This window comes from Gorilla gorilla, chromosome 11 (assembly GCF_029281585.2).
Source record: "Gorilla gorilla gorilla isolate KB3781 chromosome 11, NHGRI_mGorGor1-v2.1_pri, whole genome shotgun sequence".
Taxonomy (NCBI): Eukaryota; Metazoa; Chordata; class Mammalia; order Primates; family Hominidae; genus Gorilla; species Gorilla gorilla.
In genome coordinates this window covers 32,601,842-32,620,031 of record NC_073235.2, presented here as the reverse complement: position 1 = coordinate 32,620,031, position 18,190 = coordinate 32,601,842, and the positions used below count along the sequence as shown (strand labels likewise).

Genomic DNA, 18,190 nt, shown 5'->3' with positions numbered 1-18,190 from the left:
CCACCTAATATCATCCCTACTATGCCTAGAAGGAATAATATTATCATTATTCATCATAAATACCCTTTTAACTTTAAATATACATTTTACCCTAGCAACCGTAGTACCCATCACCCTACTAGTATTTGCTGCCTGTGAAGCCGCAGTGGGCCTTGCCTTACTAGTTTCGATTTCCAACACATGTGGCTTAAACCATGTGTATAACCTAAATTTACTTCGATGGTAAAAATTATCATTCCAACAATTATACTGCTACCAATAACATGACTCTCTGATAATCCTATACTCTGAATCAATATAACCACTCACAGCCTAATTATCAGCTTTATTGCCCTATTATTCTTTAATCAATTCGACAATCTATTCAACTTCTCATCAACTTTCTCCTCTGATCCCCTAACATCACACCTTCTAATCTTAACAGCCTGGCCATTACCTCTTGTAATTATAGCAAGTGAATATCACCTCTCCAGTGAATCACTCCCATGGAAAAAGCTCTATATTTCCATATTGATCTCCCTACAGGTTTTTCTAATTACAGCATTTACAGCCACAGAACTAATTATATTTTATATTCTCTTTGAAACTACACTTATCCCCACCTTAATTATTATTACCCGCTGGGGCAACCAACTAGAATGCCTCAATGCAAGCACATATTTCTTACTTTATACACTAGTAGGATCTCTCCCCCTACTTATTATACTTACTTACACCCAAAATATCCTAGGCTCACTGAGCATAATAATAATAACATTTAATACCCAAGAACTATTGATTTCCTGATCCAACAACTTTATATGGTGTGTATAATGGCTTTTATGGTTAAAATACCCCTATACGGACTTCACCTATGACTTCCTAAAGCCCATGTAGAAACCCCTATTGCTGGCTCAATGGTACTTGCAGCAGAACTCCTAAAACTAGGCGGCTATGGCATAATATGACTTAACCCTTATCCTCAGCCCCCTGACAGAATATATAGTCTATCCCTTCCTCATGTTATCCTTATGAGGTATAGTTATGACAAGCTCTATCTGTCTATGACAAACTGAGCTAAAGTCACTTATTGCATATTCCTCCGTAAGCCATATGACACTTGTTATTATGGCTATCCTTATTCAAATCCCCTGAAGCTTTACCGGTTTAATTATCCTCATAATTGCCCACGGACTTACTTCGTCCCTACTTTTCTGCCTAGCAAATTCAAACTACAAGCGAATCCACAGCCGAATCATATTACTCTCTCGAGGGCTTCAAACATTATTTCCACTAATACCCTTTTGATGGCTTATAGCAAATCTTACTAACCCTGCCTTACCCCCCTCCACTAATCTAATGGGCAAACTCCTCGTAAGAGTGGCTTCACTCTCCTGATCAAATATTACCATTATGCTTATAGGACGTAATATATTAATCATTGCCCTTTATTTCCATCACATGCTTGTCACAACACAACGATGAACACTTACTTATTATATTAACAGTATTAAGCCCTCCTTTACATGAGAAAATATATTAATATTTATACACCTTTCACCTATTCTCCTATTATCTCTAAACCCTAAAATTATTATACAGTCTATACCCTACAAATACAGTTTAATCAAAATGTTAGATTGTGGATCTAATAATAGAAGTCTGCTGCTTCTTATTTACCAAGCAAGTGTGCAAGAACTGCTAACTCATGCCCCCATGCCTGACAACATGGCTTTCTCAACTTTTAGAGGATAAGAGCTATCTGTTTGTCCCAGGAACCAAAAATATTGGTGCAACTCCAAATAAAAGTAATAATCACGTATTACCATAATAACCTTAATCTCCTTAATCTTACCAATTATTATTACCTTCATCAACCCTTACAAGAAGAACTCATACCCATATTACGTAAAAATAGCTATCGCATGCACCTTCACCATTAGCCTCATTCCCACAATGTTTATATATACAGACCAATAACCCATCATCTCAAACTGATATTGAATAACAATCCAAACCTTTAAACTCTCATTAAGCTTCAAACTAGACTACTTCTCCATAATGTTTATTCCAGTAGCACTATTTGTCACCTGATTATAGAATTCTTAATATGATATATAAAGTCAGATCCTAATATTGATCAGTTTTTCAAATATTTACTTATTTTCCACACCACAATATTAATTCTAGTTACCGCCAACAACTTTTTCAACTTTTTGTTGGATGAGAAGGCGTAGGAATTGTGTCTTTTCTACTAACTGGCTGATGACATGGCTGAGCAGATGCTAATACAAAAGCCCTGCAAGCGATCCTACATAATCGCATTGGTGATATTGGCTTCATTTTTAGCTATAGGATGATTCCTCACATCCTCCAATACATGAGAGCCTCAGCAAATATTTATCCTAAATCCTACCCCCCATCTTCTTCCATTAATTGGCCTTCTCTTAGCAGCAGCAGGAAAAACAGCCCAACTTGGCCTCCACTCCTGACTTCCTTCCGCCATGGAAGGCCCGGCCCCTGTCTCAGCCCTACTCCACTCTAGTAATATAGCTGTGGCAGGGGTTTTCCTACTTCTTCGTTTCTACCCCTTAATAGAAAATAATGTGTTAATCCAAACCCTTACACTATGTCTAGGGGCTATTACCACTTTTTTACAGCAATCTGTGCTTTAACACAAAATGATATTGAAAAAATCGTAGCATTCTCCACCTCAAGTCAACTAGGCCTTAGAATAACCACAATCGGCATTAATCAACCACACCTAGCATTCCTACACATCTGCACCCACGCCTTTTTCAAAGTTATATTATTTATGTGTTCAGGATCCATCATCCACAGCCTCAACGATGAACAAGACATCTGAAAAATAGAAGGACTATTTAAGACTTTACCCCTTACTTTCTCCTCCCTTATTATTGGCAGCCTAGCACTTACGGGTATGCCCTTCCTCACAGGCTTTTACTCTAAAGATCTCATCATCGAAACCGCAAACACGTCATATACCAATGTCTGAGCCCTCTCTTATTATTTTCATTGCCACTTCCCTAACAAGTGTCTACAGTATGCAAATTATTTCCTTTGCCCTAATAGGACAACCCCACTTCCCAACCCTAATCAACATTAATGAAAATATTCCTTCCCTAATAAATCCAATTAAACACCTTATAGTTGACAGCATCGTTGCTGGGTTTCTCCTCACCAATAGCATTGCCCCTGCTTCATCCCCACAAACAACAATAGCACTTCATCTAAAACTTGCAGCCCTAAGCGTAAACATCCTAGGGCTTTTACTGGCTATAGAACTGAGTTCTATAACTAATAATCTTAAAATAAAACACCCATTACAAATATTCAACTTTTCTAACATATTAGGATTTTACTCAATCACAATTCACTGTATAACCCCTCACTCAAGCCTATCTACAAGCCAAAACCTGGCATCACTTCTATTAGATCTAATTTGACTAGTAAAGTCCATACCATAAACAACTTCACAAACCCAAATCACAGCCTCCGTTACTATAAGTACTCAAAAAGGCCTATTTAAATCTTATTTCCTCTTTTTTTATTCCATCCTTTTTGACTTTACTCTTAAGTATTTAATCTGTTGTCCTGAGTAATTTCAATTATAACATCAACACCAGCCAACAATTCAACCAGCAACCACCACCAATCAACACCCACAATTACAGAAAGCACCCGCACCCACAGAATCCTCACGAACCAACCCTGGCCCCTCACCCTCAAAAATTACTCAACTTCCCATACTATTAAAATTAACTACAGTCACCAGCCCATCATACTCAGCTATTCATCAAATTAACACCAACTCTACTGCTAAACCCAATAATAACGTTCCTAAAACCACAATGCTTGATCCTCACTCCTCTGGATATTCCTTAATAGCCATCGCCGCAGTATAGCCAAAAACAACCATCATCCCCTACAAGTAAATCAAAAAGACTATTAATCCCATAAAAGCCCCACCATAATTTAGTACAATAACGCCACCCACAGCACCACTATTAATTAACCCTAAGACCCCATAAATTGGAGGTTTAGAAGAAAAACCTACAAATCCCATAACCAAAAGAACACTTAATAAGAACAAAGCCTATGTCATTATTCCCACACGGATTATAACCATGACTAATGATAAGAAAAACCATTGTTGTATTTCAACTATAAGAACACTAATGACCATAACACGTAAAACAAATCCACTAATAAAAATCATTAATTATTCACTCATCGACCTCCCCACTCCATCTCATATCTCTATATGATGAAACTTGGGCTGACTTCTTGGCACCTGCTTAATCCTTCAGATCATCACAGGGTTATATCTGGCCATACATTACACACCAGATACCTCAATTTCTTTCTCTTCAGTCGCCTATATTAACCGAGATGTGAACTACAGCTGAATTTCCCGCTTTTTTCACGCTAACGGTACTTCAACATTCTTCATCTGCCTCTTCCTACATGTCGGCTGAGGCTTATATTATGGCTCATTCACATATTTGGAAACCTGAAACACTGGCATTATTCTCTTGCTTACAACCACAGCAACAGCGTTTATAGGCTATGTGCTTCCATGAGGCCAAATATCACTCTGAGGCGCCACAGTAACCACAAACCTAATATCAGCTACTCCATATGTCGGGACTGACCTTGCCCAGTGAATCTGAGGTGATTTTCAGTTGACAAAGCCACTCTTACACGACTCTTCACCTTCCATTTCATCTTACCTTTCATCATTATAGCCCTAACAATTCTCCACCTTCTATTCCTTCACGAAACAGGGTCTAATAACCCCTCAGGAATCTCATCACACTCCAATAAAAGAGACCCTCTTCCTAGGGAGGCAGTGTGGGGGATTGGTCAGAGTGGTGGGAAAAACTATAGGGAAAGGACACAAACCTTCTGAAAGGTGGGAAGGTTCTACAGAGCCCCAGGAGGAGAATAGCTGAAGGCAGCTGTTCTATAACCCTGAGGTAGAGGGCAAGGAGTAGCTACAAGAGAGTGTGAGGGAATTTTTCTTAAATAAGATTGTTCACTTACGTCAACCAGGAACTGACCTTTGATCATCCGTGCGCCTGACGTTCCCTGAAAGGGGAACAATAAATGTTAATTATCTACAGGTTGTGTTGGCTCCAGGTTTTCACCATTGTGCTTGCACTGAATAAAAGCAAGCAGCTCCAGCTTCTCACAGCTGTTCTCTGGCCACTGGAGCCAGGCAGTCACCTAGCTGCCTTACACTGCATACCTGTGTCTGAGTACTCATTTCATCCATCAGCCACGGTCTGTGGGACAGATCCAGCAAGGTGGCAGGCACTGTCTGTACAGAGGGAGAGGGTGGCGTGTGCCTGTGGTAGTCTGTGTTGAGCAGGCTTAAGGGGCTGTGACCTTGATTCTTGTTCTCTCTTTGGATCAGGGTCTTGATTTTCCTGGAGACCCTGACCCCCCTGGAGAAGGTGACTTGGGTGTCTTAGGGAGGGGGAAGGGGAAAAGAGGGTGGGGCTTCTATGAGGAGCCTCCATGTGGCTAATGGGCTTGGGTACTGGGAAGCTGGAGATATGGCAGGACAGGCAGGGGGATGGGAGGATTGGCAGTTTTAGGGGTGATGCCAGCCAGGTTGGGGCCTCCTCTGGCCTTGCTTCACCCCTGCAGGGCCAGGACAGTGCTAAGGGTGACTGTGGCAAGGATGGCGAACCAGGACAATCTGTGAATGACCAGTGACCCCACCACCCCCACTGAGCCCCAGCCTTCAGCCCTCTTCTATGCCCACTCCTGAGAGGTCCCTTGGCTGGAGGCCAAACACACACCCATCCCAGTTCTTCTCTTCCTAGGCATTCCCTGGTCCCGCTGGGGAGAACAGACCCCCTGGGCCACTAGTCAAGTGGGTGAGTGAGGTGGGCTCTGGGACCCTGGGAGGCAGTCCCTGGGCCATGTGGTAGAGATTGGGCAATGGCTGGTGGGGCGGGCAGGGAGATGTCTGCTATCTGTGCTGTCCCTGATGTGTGCATGGGGCGGGGGGGCATGAGCACATGGGTTTATGAGTCTGTGACCTCCTGGGTATGTTGTTCCTGAGGTTTGGTGAACATGTTGTCAACAGCGGTGGTCATGTTTACTGACCAATCAATGGACACTGGTGGAGGGACTGGCCAGCTTTTCTGCTGGGCCAGAGGTTAACCTGGGCCACCAGGTGGGGTGTGGGCAACTGGCTCTTCCCCAAATGCACAGACGCCTGTGCATTTTCACAACAGGACCTCTGCATCTGTGTGTGTATGCCATGTGTGTGCAATGTGTCTATAGTATGTGCATGTGTGCAGTGTGTGTGTGTGTGTGTGTGTGTGTGTGTGTGTAGCACAGGAAGGGGAAGACTGTCGCCTGGCTGCCTAGGCCTCGTGTTCTCTCCCTTCCCGTCCCATTTGCAGGGTCTCACTGGCATGCCTGGTCCCCAGAGCCGATGACAAGTAAAGCCCAGGTGAAAGAGACGCTGCCCCTGGGTGCTGGAGCCTCCCCTCTGCCTTCCTGCCCCTCAGGTGCCTCGTCTCCAGATGTCTACCCACCCCCATCCACGTATCCCATGTTGACCCCTCCTGGGGACAGGGGTTTCCTATAGTTATTGCTGCTCTGGGGCTCCCAGGCTTCGGGCCCTCCTCCCTGCCTCACCCCTTCCACTTTGAACCCCTGCTCCAATTCACATCCCCTCTGCTGCCTTTCAGGACACGTTCCTTGTGTGCATTTCAGGGCCTCCAGGTGCTGTGGGTGCCTTGGGTCCCACAGGCCCAGCTGGTGCTGATGGTCTGAGGGGCTCTGGGGTCCAGTGTGAGTCACTGCAGGCAAGGGCTGGGCTTGGGGAGGAGGGTGAAAAGCCCGGAGAGGAGTGCAATGTGGGGTGCTCCTCCCCATCCCTGGGGTCCCCTCAAATCTGCAGGGTCAGCAAGGCCGACCTGGAGCCACAGGCCAGGCTGGGCCTTCCAGTCCTGTGGTGAGTGACTGGGATGGGGCTGGTGAGGGGTGAGGGTGGGCGCCCTGGGGCAGCCAGCTAAGGCCCTGCAGGAAGTGGGAGGCGATGGGAGAACTGAGTTACTGCCTCTCTCTGGAGAGAGGGACTTCCTGTCTCCCCAAAGGGACCCCCAGGGCTTCCTGGCTTCGGGAGCGATGCTGGAGCCAAGGAAGAGGTGAGTGACAGACACATGGCCAGGTGTGTCTCCCATCACCCTCAGCCCTGAAGCCTGTGGGACTCTGAGGGGCCTGCTCTGCTCCAGGCCCCCAGCCGCCAGGCCCCGGGGTCCCTGCTCAGTGAGGGCCACCCACAGACCCTGTGCCCAGGGCATTCTCTGTGTCTTGGCCTTTCTCCCCCATCCATGTGACTCCTCCTGTGTTCCCTGACCACCTGCTCCCTTCTCTAGGAGCCGCTCAGGTCTCACTGGACTGATTGGGCCCCCTGGGGGAGCAGGGAGAGAATGGGGATCAGGGTCTTCCTGGCCCTCAGGGCTCCCCTGAACAGAAAGGGAGAGGTGAGTACAGGGCCTGGTCCTGGAGGGTGGGGGGAGGGGTGAGGTGTGGGAGGATGGGGTTAAAACTCAGCTGTGGGTGAGGGAGCAGATGCTCTGGAGTTTCGCGGGAGGAGGGCCCAGTTGAGCCAGGTCCTTCCCTAGGGTACCCCAGGAGCATCCACCCCATTGGTCCTGGAGACTCTCTGGCCTCCCCGTGAGCACTGCCTCTGTTCCTCCACTAAATCCTGAACCCCACTGTTCCCTCCCTTGACTTCCAGTGTAACACGCCAAGTCCTCAGGGTCCCCATTTGTCCTCATGCCTCCAGTGCTTCCTCCCCACACTTCCAGAGCTCCAATGTCCCCGGATTTCCTCAGGCCTGCCCCTCCTGTGTAGGAACTCGAGGCTGCTGTGGCCTTGGGACCTGGCCTCTGCACTCCTGAATCCTGTCTTTCCCCTGCCGTGACTGGCTCTTTCTTGTTCTTTGTGTCACAGGGACACTGGCTCAAAAGGAGCCAAAGGAGGCGCAGTGAGTGACCCCTGTTGGACTGGACACTGTCTCTTCAAGGCAAACAGACTCCCCCAGGGAGCCCCTGATTCCCAACCAAGAGACTGACTTCACCCTTCACACTTCACCTTAATCCCATGTGTGACATCTTGACCTCTCCATGACCTCATTTGTCCTCGCCCGACAGGAGAGGACCACAACCCCAACCAGGGCTGTGCTTGGGAGGCCTTCTGGATTTTCTGCCACTTGGCAGCAACAGGGGAAGCTTGTGGGACCCCCTGAGATGATGCCACAGAGGTGCGAGCTGGTCTCTGGCTGCCCCTCCCTGCCCATAGTGCACCCCGTCAGGGCCCAGTGGTTTGATGGTCGTGGAAATGGAGAGAAGCCTTTTGGAATTCATACTGGAGAAAGGATAGACAGGACTCAGTCATGGGTCGTTTAGGACACTGGGAGATACAGGATGAAGAAACTCTCCCAGAGTCTCAGACTAATTCATAAATTAAAATACAGGCTCCAGCTCTGGCACTATGGCTCATGCCTGGAATCCACGTGCTTTGGGAAGCTGAGGCAGGAGGACAGCTTGAGACCGGAGTTGGAGGCCAGCCTGCGGACACAGCCAGGAAAAGAAAGTGGCTGCCAGAAGGTGCCCGACCACCAGGCCCGAGGCACCCTGGAGGGATCCGTGGGGAGGGACCCGCAGACCGAGGAAGGCATGCAGCTGCCCCACGGGTGGCCCGGCCTCTTCCTGGCCCCCTCACGTACATGTGCAGAGACCGTTCCTTGTCTTCGGAAGGTGAACTTGGAACAATTCCCACGGGAAACTGCGAATGACGGCGGCTGGGCTTGGGCTCCCCTCTCCATCCTCAGAGCATGGCCAGGCCCATGGCTGCTGCTCTTTGCCCAAGAGCATGGGAGATTGCCCCAGGGGGCGCGCCCGGCAGGGCCCTGCTGTGCTACCTGGAACCAAGAGGCCTGGCTGCAGTCTCTGACCCCACTCCTGCAGGGGACTGCGCAGGACACAGATGCAGAGGCCGGCGTGGTGGCTACGCCTGTGGTCCCAGCTGCTCGGGTGAGGCGAGAGGAGCGCAGGAGCCTGGGAGGCCGAGGCTGCAGTGAGCCGAGAGGGCCACTGAGCCCCAGCCTCGGCGACACAGCTAGACCCTGTCAAGGAAAGGGGAAGGAAGGAAAGGGGAAGGAAGGAAAGGGAAAGCAAAGAAAAGAAAACAAAAAAGCAGAAGCAAACGGGCAAGAGGCCAGCGTGTGGTCCCGGGCTGGCCTCAGCAGTAAAGATGCTCGGAGGATTGATTGATTTGCTGGATTCTGCGCGGTTTCCCAGCCTGTGCCTGTTTGCAGTGCCCTCCCTGTGGTCGATGGCTGCCCGGATCCATACCCAGCCCCACGCCTGCCCTGCCCTCTTCCCAGCCAGAGTCACGTGAAAAGACCCGTGGAGGTACAAGAGGGCGGCCCTGTATCTGTCTCATCCCCCAAATACCTTGCCACTAGGACCACGTTGCCTGAGATGCCCATCCCATCTCTGTCCTTAAAGGCGTCACTTTTTTTTTTTTTTTTTTTTGAGACGGAGTCTTGCTCTGTCTCCAGGCTGCAGTGCAGCGGCGCCATCTCGGCTCACTGCAACCTCCGCCTCCTGGGTTCAAGCGATTCCACTGCCTCAACCTCCCGAGTAGGTAGGACTACAGGTGTGTGCCACCTCGCCCAGCTAATTTTTTGAATTTTTAAGTAGAGAGGGGGTTTCATCATGTTGGCCAGGATTGTCTCCATATCCTGACCTCGTGATCCACCCGTCTCAGCCTCCCAAAGTGTTAGGATTGCAGGCGTGAGCCACTGCGCCAGGCCAAGGCTTCACCTTTTAACAGGTCCTACTGGAAGCATGTTCAGGACTTTCATGTGGTCCTAAACTTCGTGAGGGAGAGTGAGAAACTGCCCCCCATCGCAGTGATGAGATTACGGCGTGGAGGTGACTTGGAGGTCCGCCCGCGCCCTGGGATGGAGCCTCGGCCAAGCTCCCGGGAAAGTACTTAAAAAGGCCACTAGGAAGTGCGCGATGAACGGCGCAAACACCTACGGGACGGCTCGAGATCGCAGGCTGGCGAGGGCCATCGCAGCTGCCACCCGCACGCCCGACACCGTCCGGGTCCACCTGGGATCGCCGTCCCGGCCCGGGTGGGCGGAGGGGCCCTGACACCACCCCAGAACCCCAGCTTTGGAGCTCCCCAACGCCACAGCCAGGCACAGTGCGACCCCGGCAGCAGAGGGGGCACTTGGACCACTTGTTCATAGTCTGGGACCTCCGGTCCCACGAGAGCGGCTGCGAGAAGGCGACCGACTCCTCTTGCAGCTCCGGGGCCGCGCCTGCGGGGTCGCAGCTCCGGAGAGGACAGGACCTTGCTCCAGGCGAGGAGGCTGGGGGCGCCTGGCCAGGACTTGCACAACGGGTTCCTGGCAGGCATGGACCTGAAACCTGAAACCAAGAAAGGACTGCGAGAGAAAGTGGATGAGTCCCTTTTAACGCCACCATTTCCGAGTGCAGTTCTTTCTAAACCTTAAAACAAAGCCCAGAAGCCTTGGACATGGCTGAGAAGCTGACCACGACATTCACACCAAATTTATCTTCTGCAGTGCGACCAAGCCAAAGGACAACAAATGGGTGTGGGCCGCAGTTGTGCAAATATTTGTATAAGAGCATCCATTTCAGGTGGGCTCAGTGGCTGCGCCTGTAATCCCAGTGCCTTGGGAGGCCAAGGCAGGAGGATCGCTTGAGGCCAGGAGTTGGAGACCAGCCTCAGCAACATAGGGAGATCCCATCTCTTAAAAAAAAAAAAGAAAGAATGTCGATTTCAGCATTACTTACCATAATAACAAAAAAAGAAAGAAAGAAGAAATAATAGGCATTAAGAGGGACCTACTTAAATAAATCCTAGTACATCCATACAACACAATACTATGAATTTATGGAGTTTTTAAAATAAGGTATATGTTGATGAACTGTTAAATGAAATACTCTTTCGCCTCACCCATACAAACTAACTGCAAATGGGTCACACACTTAAATGTAAAACATAAAACTATAAAACTTTAAGGGAGAAATTCTAAAAGAAAAATGGGGGACCTAGAGCTGGATAAATATTTTAGGCTTGATACCAAAAGCATGACCCATAAAAATTTGGATAAATCAGAGTTCATCAAGATTTAAAACCTAGGTTCTGTGAAAGACTATCTTAAGAGGATTAAATGATAAAATACAAACCAGTAGAAAAGACAGACATTCCTGGGCGACATTTCAGGTTCTGTTCCAGACTACCACAATAAAAGCAAATAGGGAAATAAAGCCAGTTACACAAGCTTTTTGGTTTTCCAGTGCATACAAAAGTAGAGTTTACAAGAGTTTACATATATTATTTACATATATTATAGTCTATTAAGTGTGCAATAGCATTGCCTCTAAAACAATGTACATTCCTTAATTTTAAAATACCTTATTGCTAGCCAGGTGCCATGACTCATGCCTGTAAATTTCACTTTGAGGGTTGAGGTGGGAGGATCACTTGAGCCTAGGAGTTCAAGACAGCTTGGGCAACATTGTGAGACCAAATCTCTACCAAAGAAAAGTTTCTTAAATTAGCTGAGCATGGTGGCACACACCTGTAGTCCCAGCTACTCAAGAGGCTGAGGTGTGAGGATCACATTAGCCTAGGAGTTAGAGGCTGGTGTGATCTATGATTGAGCCACTGCACTACGGCCTGGGCGACAGAGCGAGACTCCGTCTCAAAAAAAAACACTAAATAAATATTGCTTAAAAATGCTATAGAAGATCTGAGCCTTCAGTGAGTCCTACATAATCTCTTTGCTTCCTTGATGCTGATGACTGCTGACTGATCAGGGTGGTGGTTCCTAAGTGACCAGCAATTTCTGAAAACAAGATTCATCAATGAAGTTTGCCACATTGAAGAACTATTCCTTTCACAAAAGACTTCTCTGCAGCATGCAGTGCTGTTTGATATTTTACCCACAGTAGAACTACTTTCAAAATCATCTCAAACCCTGCAGTGGCTTTGTCAAGTTTCTGTGCTATTCGGAGTCCTTTTTGTCATTTCAACCATGTGCATAGCATCTTCACCAGGAGTAGATTCCTTCTGAAGAAGTCATTTTCTTTCCTCATCCATAAGAAGCAACTCATCTATGCAAGTTTGATGCTGAGACTGCAGCAATTCAGTCCCATCTTCAGGCCTCAATTCTTTTTTTTTTTTTTTTTTTTTTGAGACGGTGTCTTGCTCTGTCGCCCAGGCTGGAGTGCAGTGGCACAATTACAGCTCACTGCAACCTCCGCCTCTCAGGTTCAAGCGATTCTCCTGCCTCAGCCTCCTGGGTAGCTGGGACTACAGGTGTGTGCCACCATACCTGGCTAATTTTTTTTCAGTAGAGACAGGGTTTCACCGTGTTAGCCAGGATGGTCTCAATCTCCTGATCTCGTGACCCACCCACCTTGGCCTCTCAAAGTGCTGGGATTACAGGCCTGAGCCACCGCACCTGGCCACCTCACTTCTAATTCTAGTTCTCTTCCTATTTCCACCACATCCACAGTTACTTCCTCCACTGAAGTCCTGAACCTCTCAAAGTCACCCATGAGGGTTGGAATCCACTTCTTCCAAACTCCTGTGCATGTGGATATTTTGACCTCATCCCATGGATCACACATGTTCTAGATGTCTAACTACACCTAGGATGGTGATTCTTTTCTAGGTTTTGAATTTACTCTGCCCAGACCCATCAGAGGAATCACTATCTTTGTCAGCTATAGTCTTACAAAATGTATTTCTTAATAAGAATTCGAAGTCAGAATTACTCCTTGACCCATGGGCTACAGAATGGATGTTGTGTAAGCAGACATGTAAACAACATTCATCTCCTTGCACATCTCCATCAGAGCTCTTGGGCGACCAGGTGCATTGTCAATAAGCAGTAATATTCTGAAAAGAAGCTTTATTCCCAAGCAGGTCTCACAGTGGGCTTGAAGTGTTCAGCATATCATGCTGTAAGTAGATGTGCTGCCATCCAGACTTTGTTTTTCCATTTGTAGAGCACAGGAAGAGTGGGTTTAGCATAATTTTTAAGGCCCTGGGGTTTTTGCAGTGGTAAATGAGCACTAACTTCCACTTAAAGTCACTGGCTGCATTAGCCCCTAACAAGAGTCAGCCTGTCCTTTGAAGCTTTGAAGCCAAGGCATTTACTTTGGTTCTTTATCTATGAAAGATCTAGATGGCATCTTACCCAGTAGAAGACTGTTTCATCTGCATTGAAAATCTGTTGTTTAGTGTAGCTGCCTTCATCAAAGATCTGAACTAGGTCTTCTGGATAATTTACCACAGCTTCTCCATTATCACTCGCTGCTTCACCCTGCACTCTTATGTTATGGAGATGGCTTCTTTCCCCTTAAACTTCATGAGCCAACCTCTGCTAAGCTTCAAACTTCTATTCTGCAGCTTTCTAGCCTCTCTCAGCCTTCATGAAATTGAAAAGCCTTATGGCCTTGCTCTGGATTAGGCTTTGGCATAAGGGAATATTGGGGCTGGTTTGATCTATCCAGACCACTCAAACTTTCTCCATGTGAGCAATAAGGCGTTTTTTTCTTCCTTTTTTTTTTTTTTTTTTTTGTTTTTTTTGTGAGATGGGGTCTTCCTCTGTTGCCCAGGCTGGAGTGCAGTGGCACGATCTTTACTCACTGAGGTCTTGACCTCCCAGGCTCAAGCAATCCTCCCACCTCAGCCTCCCGAGTAGCTGGGACTACAGGCATGTGCCACCATGCCCAGCTAATTTTTTTATTTTTTGTAGAGACAGGGTTTCACCATGTTGCCCCCAGGCTGATCTGGCCAAACTCCTGGGCTCAAGTGATCTGTTCACCTTGGCTTCCCAAAGTGCTGGAATTACAGGCATGAGCCACTGCACCCAGCCTGTTTTGCTTTCTTATCATTTGTGCGTTCACTGGCTTAGCACTTTTAATTCCTTCAAGAACTTTTCCTTTGTATTCACAACTGGCTAGCTGTTTCGTGCAAAAGGCCTAGCGTGCTGGTCTGAGCTTTCCACATGCTTTCCTCGGTAGCTGAGTTTGGGATTTAAAGTGAGAGATGTGCAACTCCTCCTTTCACTTGAACACTTAAGAGCCCATAGCAGGCTTACGGATTATTGTATTTTCAATACTGTTGGGTCTCAGGGAATAGGGAGGTCTGAGGAGAGAGAGAGAGACAGCTGGATAAACAGCTGGCTGGTGCGGCAGTCAGAGCACACACACCATGTATGGATTAGGTTCACCGTCTTATGTGGGTGCTGTTCATGGTGCCCCAAACCAATGACAATGATAGCGTCAAAGATCACTGATCACAGATCACCATAACAGATATAGTAATAATTCAAATGTTTGAAATATGGTGAGAATTACCAAAATGTGACACAGAGACCCAAAGTGAGCACATGCTATTGGAAAAATGGCAGTCTTTTTGGATGCAGTTTTGCCATAAACCTTCAATTTGTAAAAAAAAAAAAAAAAAAAAAGAAAGAAAGAAAAAAGAAGAGCAATATCTGCAAAATACGATAAAAATAAAGCAATAAAGTAAAGTGCAATAAAATTAGTCTGCCTGGATTTGCAAATTCTGTCTCCAACCAGTGCTGGGATCCATAATATGCAAAGAACCCTCAAAATTAAACATTCTGTGAATATCAAATTCGAGAATTTGGTATAAAAATGCATCTACTTCTAAAAGTGAAAACTACAACAAAAAGAAGGAGTTGCTTTGCTTAGAAACTTTTGAAGCACACTGCATTATTTTTATTTATCCACATGATTGCCAGGTAATCTGCATATCAAAATAAGAGGTTTCAGGTGCCATAAAATTAATTACCATTGAATTTCTGACAGAGCTGAGATTTGGAGAATATAGGCAACATTAAATATAAGAGGAAGTTTGGTAAGTTTAAGAACTATGACCACAAAAGCTTTTTGGATGTGGCAACTTTCAATTAGAACTGATTGAAAGTGAACAAACTTTGAGAAGATTTTCTACCACTCTGTGGGTTGTCTGTTTACTCTGCTGATTGTTTCCTTTGCTGTGCAGCTTTTTAGTTAAGTCCCATCTATTTATCTTTTTGTTGCATTTGCTTTTGGGTTCTTGGTCATGAAGTGTTTGCATAAGCCAGTCGTCTAGCAGGGTTTTTCTGATGTTATTGTCTAGAATTTTTATGGTTTCAGGTCTTAGATTTAAGTCTTTGATCCATCTTGACTTGATTTTTGTATAAGATGACAGAGCTCTTTCCTTCTGCTGCTGCGGCTGCAGCCATGAGTACTGCTCAGGCTTCAGAAGAGGCTCGCCTCTAGTGTCCTCCACTGTGGCAAGAAGGAGGTCTAGCTGGACCCCAGTGAGACCAATGAAATTGCTAATGCCAACTCTCATCAGCAGATCCAGAAGCTGATCAAAGATGGGCTGATCATCCACAAACCTGTGATTGTCCATTCCCAGGCTCAATGCTGGAAAAACACCTTGGCCTGCCGGAAGGGCAGGCACATGGGCATAGGTAAGCAGAAGCGTACAGCCAATGCCCAAATGCCAGAGAAGGTCACACGGATGAGGAAAATACTGCACCGGCTGCTCAGAAGATACCGTGAATCGAAGAAGATTGATGGCCACATGTATCACAGCCTGTACCTGAAGGTAAAGGGGAATGTATTCAAAAACAAGTGGATTGTCATGGAACACATCAACAAGCTGAAGGCAGACAAGGCCCACAAGAAGCTCCTGGCTGACCAGGCTGAGGCCCCCAGGTCTAAGACCTAGGAGGCACGCAAGCACCTTGAAGAGTGCCTCCAGGCCAAGAAGGAAGAGATCATCAAGACTGCCCAAAGAGGAAGAGACCAAGAAATAAAAGCTCCCTCTTTGTCTGTACATACTGCCCTCCGTGATTACATAGATCAGCCATTAAAATAAAACAAGCCTTTAAAAAAAAAAAGATGAGAGATGAGGATCTAGTTTCATTTTTCTGCATGTGGCTTGCCAATTGTCCCAGCACCATCTGTTGAACAGGGTGTCCTTTCCCCATGTTATGTTTTTGTTTGCTTTGTCTAAGATCAGTTGGCTGTAAGTATTTGGTTATATTTCTGGGTTCTCTATTCTTTCCATTGATCTATGAGCCTATTTTCATATCAGTACTATGCTGTTTTGATGACCATGGCCTTATAGTAGAGTTTGAAGTTGGGTAATGTGATGTTCCAGATTTGTTCTTTTTGCATAGTCTTGCTTTGGCTATGTGGGCTCTTTCTTGATTTCCTATGAATTTTAGGATTGTTTTCTCTAGCTCTGTGATGAATGATGGTGGTATTTTGATGAGAATTGCGCTGAATTTGTACATTGTTTTTGGCGGTATGGTCCTTTTCACCATATTGATTCTACCTACCCATGAGCATGGGATGTGTTTCCATTTGTTTGTGTCATCTATAATTTCTTTCAGCAGTGTTTTGTAGTTTTCCTTGTAGAGGTCTTTCATGTCCTTGTTTAGGTATAAACCTAAGAGGGTTTGTGTGTGTGTGTGTGTGGCTTTTTTTGCAGCTATTGTAAAAGGGGTTGAGTTCTTGATTTGATTCTCAGCTTGGTCTCTGTTGGTGTATAGCAGAGCTACTGATTTCTGTACATTAATTTTGTATCCTGAAACTTTGTTGAATTCATTTACACATCTGACAAAGGACTAATATCCAGAATCTACAAAGAACTCAAACAAATCTGCCAAAAGAAAACAAACACTCCCATCAAGAAGTGAGCAAAGGACATGAACAGACAATTCTCAAAAGATACACAAATGGCCAACAAACATAAGGAAAAATGCTCAACATCACTAATGATCAGGGAAATGCAAATCAAAACCACAATGTGATACCACCTTACTCCTGCAAGAATGGCCATAATAATAAAAAATAGATGTTGACATGCATGTTGTGAAAAGGGAACACTTAAAGCATGAGGCATGAGATATAATGGACTTTGGAGACTTGGGGGAAAGTGGGGAGGGGAGCGAGGAATAAAAGACTACACATTGGGTACAGTGCATACTGTTTGGGTAATAGGTGCACCAAAAGCTCAGAAATCACTACGAAACAACTTATTTATGTCATCGAATACCACCTGTTCCCCAAAAACCAATTGGAATAAAAATATAAACAAAAACAAAAAAAGAAAGTGAACAAACTACCATGAATAAAGCTAATAATTAAAGTTATTTTAATTATCCATCTAGAAGACTTATTGGCTAGTGTTACCTTCCAACAGCTATGGTTATGTGCCACAGTTTGTAACAATGGGATATGAGTGGAAATGATCACTGACTTTACTAAATCTTGGCCTTAAAACATGCACTTCATCTTCTACCCCCTTCCCCTTCCCATTGCAAAGGCATGGTGATAAACCAGGTTTGTTCATGCAGATGACAATACTTTTGGAAATGATGGCAGAGAAATAAAATGAAAGGAATATTGTTATGGGAGAATGACGGCTGGTGGTGTAGGGGTAAAAGAATTTACAAAGAGAGTTGTAGGTAAAGAAAGGCAGATTTATTAGAGAAAGTAGAAAAATATGTTACCAGGGAGACAACGGGCAAGTCAGCAGAAGCTCAGTGCAAGGAAACAAAAGCTTGCCAGAGATTTTATAGCACGGTGTTCATGCTGTCTATTGAAGAAGGCTTTGTGTAGAAGGTTGCAGTGAGCTAACTTGCAGGTGTCTGGTGATAGCTGGGCACAGGAAGACAGTGAGCTATTTGTGCAGGACAGCTATGAGTCCTGGACCATGAAGAAAGGCAGATTTGTGGCTTATCTGCTTTCTCTTTTTGCTTTCCCTTGCTCCCACCAGCCTGACTTCTTTTCCCCAATTAGGACTCCGCAAATATAGTTCACTTAATGATCACGTAAATTGGAGTTTATTACCCATGTGACTTTTGCATATATCCAGACTAATATGTGACAATATATATTTCTACTTTGTCTGTGCCACAGTATTTGTATATCTTTAGTTGTCTGATCTACAGTATTGTATGTCTTGTTATGGAACAACTTATACTAGTATAGAATTATTAGTTGTGTTTTAAAATTTTTTTGTAGACATGTTGTGTGTTCTCATATCCAATAGAAGTGTGTAACAGGTTATC

At 45.8% G+C, this 18,190-nt stretch overlaps 2 pseudogenes; both read left to right on the top strand.

The window, feature by feature from the left end:
• The first annotated feature begins 638 nt into the window (after positions 1–638).
• Positions 639–10,036, top strand: LOC129532088 (NADH-ubiquinone oxidoreductase chain 5-like; annotated as a pseudogene).
• Positions 10,037–15,302: 5,266 nt separating this feature from the next.
• On the top strand, positions 15,303–15,984 carry LOC109025846 (large ribosomal subunit protein eL19-like; annotated as a pseudogene).
• The last annotated feature ends 2,206 nt before the right edge of the window (positions 15,985–18,190 follow it).